Source organism: Tachyglossus aculeatus, chromosome 14, assembly GCF_015852505.1.
Source record: "Tachyglossus aculeatus isolate mTacAcu1 chromosome 14, mTacAcu1.pri, whole genome shotgun sequence".
NCBI lineage: Eukaryota > Metazoa > Chordata > Mammalia > Monotremata > Tachyglossidae > Tachyglossus > Tachyglossus aculeatus.
The window spans coordinates 59,179,995-59,186,466 of record NC_052079.1 but is presented as its reverse complement, the minus strand read 5'-3'; the positions used below and the strand labels follow the sequence as shown (position 1 = coordinate 59,186,466).

Here is a 6,472-nt window from a genome sequence, read left to right as displayed (position 1 = left end):
TTGTCGATGCATACCCGTACAGCTGACTCTGTGGCTGGCTGTTCCATTTCGACCTCACCTTGCGTATTCATGGTGTTTCAGGTGCCAGGCTTGCCAACAGGCTGGGCAGGGACCCTTGAGCCCAGAGATCCCCTGATCACCTCCAGGATGCTGAGAGATGTATATCTTCATCTCTGGGAGTCAGCAAGGGCACTCCAGCTTGGCTATGCTCAGCCAGCAAGCTGGGCTACACTCAGCCAGCAGCTGGCCAGTTCCTGGGATGCTGGGCCACCAGCGGAGCATCTAGAGGCAAGGCCCCTTGGAATCAGGAGCATACTGATCAGTATCACTTGGGGGCAAGAGTAGGGCTTGACCAGAGGGGCTGTTGCACCTTCTCCCCCCACCCCAACTGCTCCTTGAAAAGGGTAAGAAAGTGATCTTGACTGCCCCCCTGCTCTTGGTCAAAAGTCCAGCTGTCCAAAGGGGCAGCCCATCCTGGGCAGCTCATCATCTTGGTGGGAAGAAGTTTGTTGGTGGTGGTTGGGAGAGACAGTAATCTCATCATTGCCAAGGCACACAGGATCAGTCCTTAAATTTGACAAGCAAACAAAATCATTACCTTGTAATTCAATCCCCTACCTGATTCCAGTTGCCAAACTGTTCCCCTTTCAAAGATCTTGAGGTTCCTCCTTCCTCCTCCGCTCCCCTCTGTCCTCCCACTTGTCCCTCCGTAATCACCACAGCAATTTTTTTACCGGTATTTATTAAGTGCTTGCCCCTCTCAGGGTCGCATCTGGAGAGTTTCCAGTACACTACCAGTCTCGACTATGGAAGGGAGAGTCAAGCAGAGGCATACCCATTCCATTCCTAGCTTGGGCAGTGGCTAGTGAATGGAAGGCAGTATGCTACAAGTCAAAACTCACCTGTGCTGGGCAGCAGCGGCATAGTAGAGAGTTGAGGGTGGAACTCAAGTTTACTGCGTGCAAAGAGGTAATGGTAAACCACTACCGTATTTTTACCAAGAAAACTCTATGAATACAATACCAGAACGATTGCAGATGGAGGTGGGGCATTCTGGGAAAGGTGTGTCCTTGGCATCGCTACGGGTCGAAGACAACTCGACAGCATAAGAGAGTAAGTGTTTACTATGTGCCAGGTACTGTTCGAAGTGCTGGGGTGGATACAAGCTAATCAGTTTGGATATAGTCAGTGTCCCTATTGGAGCTCACAGTCTCAATCCCCATTTTACAGATGAGGTAACTGAGGCCCAGAGAAGTGAAGTGACTTGCCCAGAGTCACACAGCAGACATGTGCAGAGCTAGGATTAGAACCCAGGGTCTTATGACTCCCAGGCTGTGCTCTATCCACTAAGGGTGCTCTCTCTCTCTCTCTCTCTCTCTCTCTCTCTCTCTCTCCCCCCACCCCACCCCCGTAATTAGGCCTGCCCCCTGGCCTCTACTCTTCCCTTCCTGCTGGGTCAGAACACCCCCAGAGCACCAGGGCTGCTTTGGGAATGGAACCCTGGTGGCCGGGAGTGTCCCTCCCCCACTCACTCCACCCTGAGTCTCCGCACCGAGATATTTCAGTGAGACTGATGGATGCCGATGGACCCGGAAGCATAGGCTCCAGCTGCCTTTGGTGGAAACACTCCCTGCTTTAGGAAAATTGGATTATCCTCAGCATCTGCTCTGCTGCTTAAGAAGAAAACTCTACCAGATTTCAGGGCCTGGGGAAAAGATTGCAAAAAAGCTTCAAACCTGAGGCTGGCATCCGGACTTGATTGTAGGGGAGGGAGCCAGGGAGCTGAGGATGTGGATGAGGAGCTTCTTTCTTCTCCTGCTGCCATTCGGGTCCGGTAGGACACCGCCAAGCCCGTGCCCTGCCTTCCCCTTGTCACTTCTCTTGCCCCCCCACCCCCACTTCCCTCACTCACAATCCCCTGATGACAGGCAGGGGAGGGGCAGCTCTTGGCCCCCATACTCTTCCTGACCCTCCCTCTTTCTGAGCCTGGGTGGCTCCGCCCTCAGGGTGTGGATTGCTGGCCCACTGCCACCCCGCTCTTGGGGCTCACTCAGGGGATGCTCGGGCCCTAGTTTGGACCCTAGCCTGGACCTGCTGCAGCAGGTGGGTCAAGTGGCAACAACCAACAGCTGCCCGGACTGAGGACTTGAGCCTTTAACTCCCAGGCAATCAATGGTATGTACTGAGCTCTTGGGAAAGAGCAGTACAGCAGAGTTGGTAGACATGTTCCCTGCCCACAAAGAGCTTACTGTCTTGTGGGGTAGACAGACATTAAAATAAATTAGAGAGAGAGGAAATGGCAAAGGGTATTGACATGTTCGTAAGTGCTATGGGGCTGAGGGTGGAGTTAAGAGACAGGCATTAAAATAGAGAGGAAATGGCAAAGTGTGTGGACATATTTGTAAGCGCTATGGGACTGAGGGCAGAGTAAGTAAGTGCTTAAGGGATGCAGATCTGATTATATAGGCAACACAGAGGGGAAGGCAAATTGGGGAAATGAGGTCTTGCTCAGGGAAGGCCTCTTGGGGGACATATGATTTTAGGAGGGCTTTGAAGATGGGGGAGAGTTGTAGTCTGTCGAATATAAAGGGGTAGAGAGTTCCAGGCCAAAGGGAGGATGTGGACGAGAAAGAGATCAAGGTACAATGATGATGATGATGGTATTTGAGAAGCAGCATGGCTTAGTGGAAAAAGCGTGGGCTTGGGAGTCAGAGGTCGTGGGTTCTAATCCCGGCTCCGCCACTTGTCAGTTATGTGACTTTGGGGGAGTCACTTAACTTCCCTGTGCCTCAGTTCCCTCATCTGTAAAATGGAGATTAAGACTGTGAGCCCCACGTGGGATAACCTGATCACCTTATATCTTCCCCAGTGCTTAGAACAGTGCTTGGCACATAATAAGTGCTTTACAAATACCATAATAATAATTATTATTATTATTATTTGTTAAGTGCTTACCATTTGCCAGACACTGTACTAAACACTGGGGTAGATAATAATAACAATTGTCATATTTGTTAGGATTTACTGTGTGCCAGGCACTGTACCAAGTGCTGGGGTAGATACAAGCAAATCGGGTTGGACCCAATCCCTTTCATTAATTAATTAATTAATTCAGTCATATTTATTGAGTGCTTACTGTGTGCAGAGCACTGTACTAAGCGCTTGGGAAGTACAAGTCGGCAACATATGGGGCTCACAGTCTCAATCCCCATTTTACAGATAATAATAATTGTGGTATTTGTTAAGCACTCACTATGTGCTAGGCACCATACTAAGTGCTAAGGTGGATACAAGCAAATTGATTTGGACACAATCCCTGTCCTCCATTGGGCCTCACAGTCTCAATTTCCATTTTACAGATGAGGTAACTGAGGCCAGAGAAGTGAAGTGATTTGCCCAAGTTCACATGTCAGACAAGTGAAGCAGCGTGGCTCAGTGGAAAAGAGCCCGGGCTTTGGAGTCAGTGGTCATGGGTTCAAATCCCAGCTCTGCCAACTGTCAGCTGTGTGACTTTGGGCAGGTCACTTCACTTCTCTGTGCCTCAGTTCCCTCATCTGTAAAATGGGGATTGACTGTGAGCCCTCCGTGGGACAATCTGATTACCTTCTATCCCCCAGCGCTTAGAACAGTGCTTTGCACATAGTAAGCGCTTAATAAATGCCATTTTAAAAAAAAGTGGCAGAGCCAGGATTAGAATCTAGGACCTTCTGACTCCCAGGCCTGTCCTCTATCCACTAGGCCAAGTTGGCATTAGAGTGAAGTTTTCAGGTTAAATTGTAGTAGGTGATCAGTCAGATGAGACAGGAAGGAGAAAGCTGATTGAATGTCTTAAAGCCAGTGGTGAAGAGTTTCTGTTTGTTACAGAGGTGGATGGACAATCCCTGGAGGTTCATGAGGAGTGGGGAAATATAAATTGAATGTATTTTTAGAAAAATGATCTGGGCAGCAGAGTGAAGTATGGTCTGGGGAGACAGGAGACATGGAGGTGAGTGAAGAGGTTGCATAATAGTCAAGGAAGGCTATGTTAAATGAGTGGATCAGTGGGTAGCAGTCTGGATGGAGAGGGAGGGGAAGATTCTAGAGGTGCAGTGAAGGTGGAACTGATATAATTTAGGATTTGGTGGCAGACTAAATGTGCTGGTTGAATGAGAAAGATAAGTTTGAGGATAAAGCAGAGGTCATAGACTTGTGAAATAACTCTGATCTCCCATCCTTGTGTCTCTCCCCACTTCAATCCATACTTCATGCTGCTGCCCGGATTGTCTTTGTCCAGAATGCTCTGGGCATGTTACTCCCCTCCTCAAAAATCTCCAGTGGCTACCAATCAATCTGCGCATCAGGCAGAAACTCCTCACCCTCAGCTTCAAGGCTCTCCATCACCTCGCCCCCTCCTACCTCACCTCCCTTCTCTACTTCTACAGCCCAGCCCGCACCCTCCACTCCTCTGCCGCTAATCTCCTCACCGTACCTCGTTCTCGCCTGTCCCGCCATCGACACCGGGCCCACGTCATCCCCTGGGCCTGGAATGCCCTCCCTCTGCCCATCCACCAAGCTAGCTCTCTTCCTCCCTTCAAGGCCCTACTGAGAGCTCACCTCCTCCAGGAGGCCTTCCCAGACTGGGCCCCTTCCTTCCTCTCCCCCTCGTCCCCCCTCCATCCCCCCATCTTACCTCCTTCCCTTCCCCTCAGCACCTGTATATATGTATATATGTTTGTACATATTTATTACTCTATGTATTTATTTATTTTACTTGTACATATCTATTCTATTTATTTTATTTTGTTAGTATGTTTGGTTTTGTTCTCTGTCTCCCCCTTTTAGACTGTGAGCCCACTGTTGGGTAGGGACTGTCTCTATGTGTTGCCAACTTGTACTTCCCAAGCGCTTAGTACAGTGCTCTGCACACGGTAAGCGCTCAATAAATACGATTGATTGATTGCAAAATAGGGGAGATGGTGCTGGTGTCTACAGTGATAGGAAAGTGAAGGGGAAAACAAGGTTTGGGTGGGAAGATGAATAGTTCTGTTTGGACATGTTACATGGTAGTGCCTACAGTGATAGGAAAGTCAAAGGTTTGGGTGGGAAGATGAGGAGCTCTGTTTGGACATGTTACGTTTGCGGTGTCAGTAGGCACAACCAAGGAGAGATATCCTGAAGGCAGGAGGAAATGTGAGACTGCAGAGAAAGAGAGAGGCCAGGCCTAATTAGAGATGGTAGTTGAAGCAGTGGGAGGGAGTGGGTGTAGTTGGATAATACAAGGGGATCCAAACTGAGCCTCGAGGAACCCCTACAGTTAGAAGGCGGGAAAAGGAGCTCACGAAAGAGACAGAGGAGAGTGGCTTGAGAGGTAGGAGGAGAAGTAGGAGAGGGCAGTGCCATTGAAGTAGAGGTTGGATAATGTTTTCAGAAGAAGGGGGTGGTCCGTGATGTCTAAGGCAGCTGAGATGTCGAGGAGGATCAGAATGGAGGAGGGGCTGTTGGATTTGGCCAAAGGGAAGTTAGTTCTCCCACCTTTACCCTGGATTGGCTCTCCCGCTTTTGGCGTCCCTGACTCTCCCACCTGCACACCCACCCCTACAGCCACAGGTCTGTTCAATAATTCATTCAGCTACTCCCAGTTGCACTATTTGTTCTTTCTCCTGCTCCCAATCACTGTAAAAACAATCTTGTCTGCCTCCTCCCTGCATTGTTCAAAAACGCCTGGAGAACTTGTTTCAGTTTCCCAAATGCAGGGTACAGTGGTTTGTGCTCTTAGCAGGCACTCAATTAATACCACTGATAGATTCAAACCACCCTAACTTTAACAGTCACGAGCCCCTCCTTGGCCCAGCCACCGCAGTCCATCCAGCAAAAGAACCTGTGGTTTATCTCTACCCTCCCTTGGCGTGGCTGATCTCCTCCCGTGGCTACCCGGAGGGGAAACCGAGGGCAGCGGCAGCTGGGAGGGACCTCTGGGGGGGGCCAGCGTCCATCCACGGTGACACTGCCCTCCAAACCCCACCAGAGATGAAGTGTCCTCTGCTTAGAGTTCCATCAGGTGGAGAGGAAGCCTTCACTAGCCACCAGCCCTGCCCCAACAGCCCCGCTGTGGCCATGATTGTGACTGTGGACTCTGAGCCACAAGGAGCCTGAAGTTCTGCTTCTCTAGCACAATCCTCTCTGATCTTTGTTACTGTCTTAGTGTTTTTGTTTCATTCCTCCTAAAGCGTCTGTCACCATTCCCTTCTCTTCCTTTTGATAATTGGATGGTGAACCCTGAGAAGCAGGGGCTGGGACTAATTCCACTTGTGAGTTCTTTCCCAGCAATTAGAACCATGCTCTGCAGGCAGTAGAAGCAGCAAGGTGTAGTGGATAGAGCACGGACTTCAGAGTCAGAAGGTTATGGGTTCTAATCCCTACTCCACCACTTGTCTGCTGTGTGAACGTAGGCAAGTCACTTCACTTCTCTGGGTCTCAGTTACCTCATCCATAA

At 49.8% G+C, this 6,472-nt stretch overlaps 1 non-coding gene across 1 annotated transcript; it reads left to right on the top strand.

Moving 5' to 3' along the window:
• Positions 1 to 754: 754 nt before the first annotated feature.
• LOC119937294 lies at positions 755 to 892 on the top strand. Its single transcript, XR_005453971.1, has one exon. It is a non-coding gene; the product is annotated as a small nucleolar RNA SNORA7 (small nucleolar RNA).
• The last annotated feature ends 5,580 nt before the right edge of the window (positions 893 to 6,472 follow it).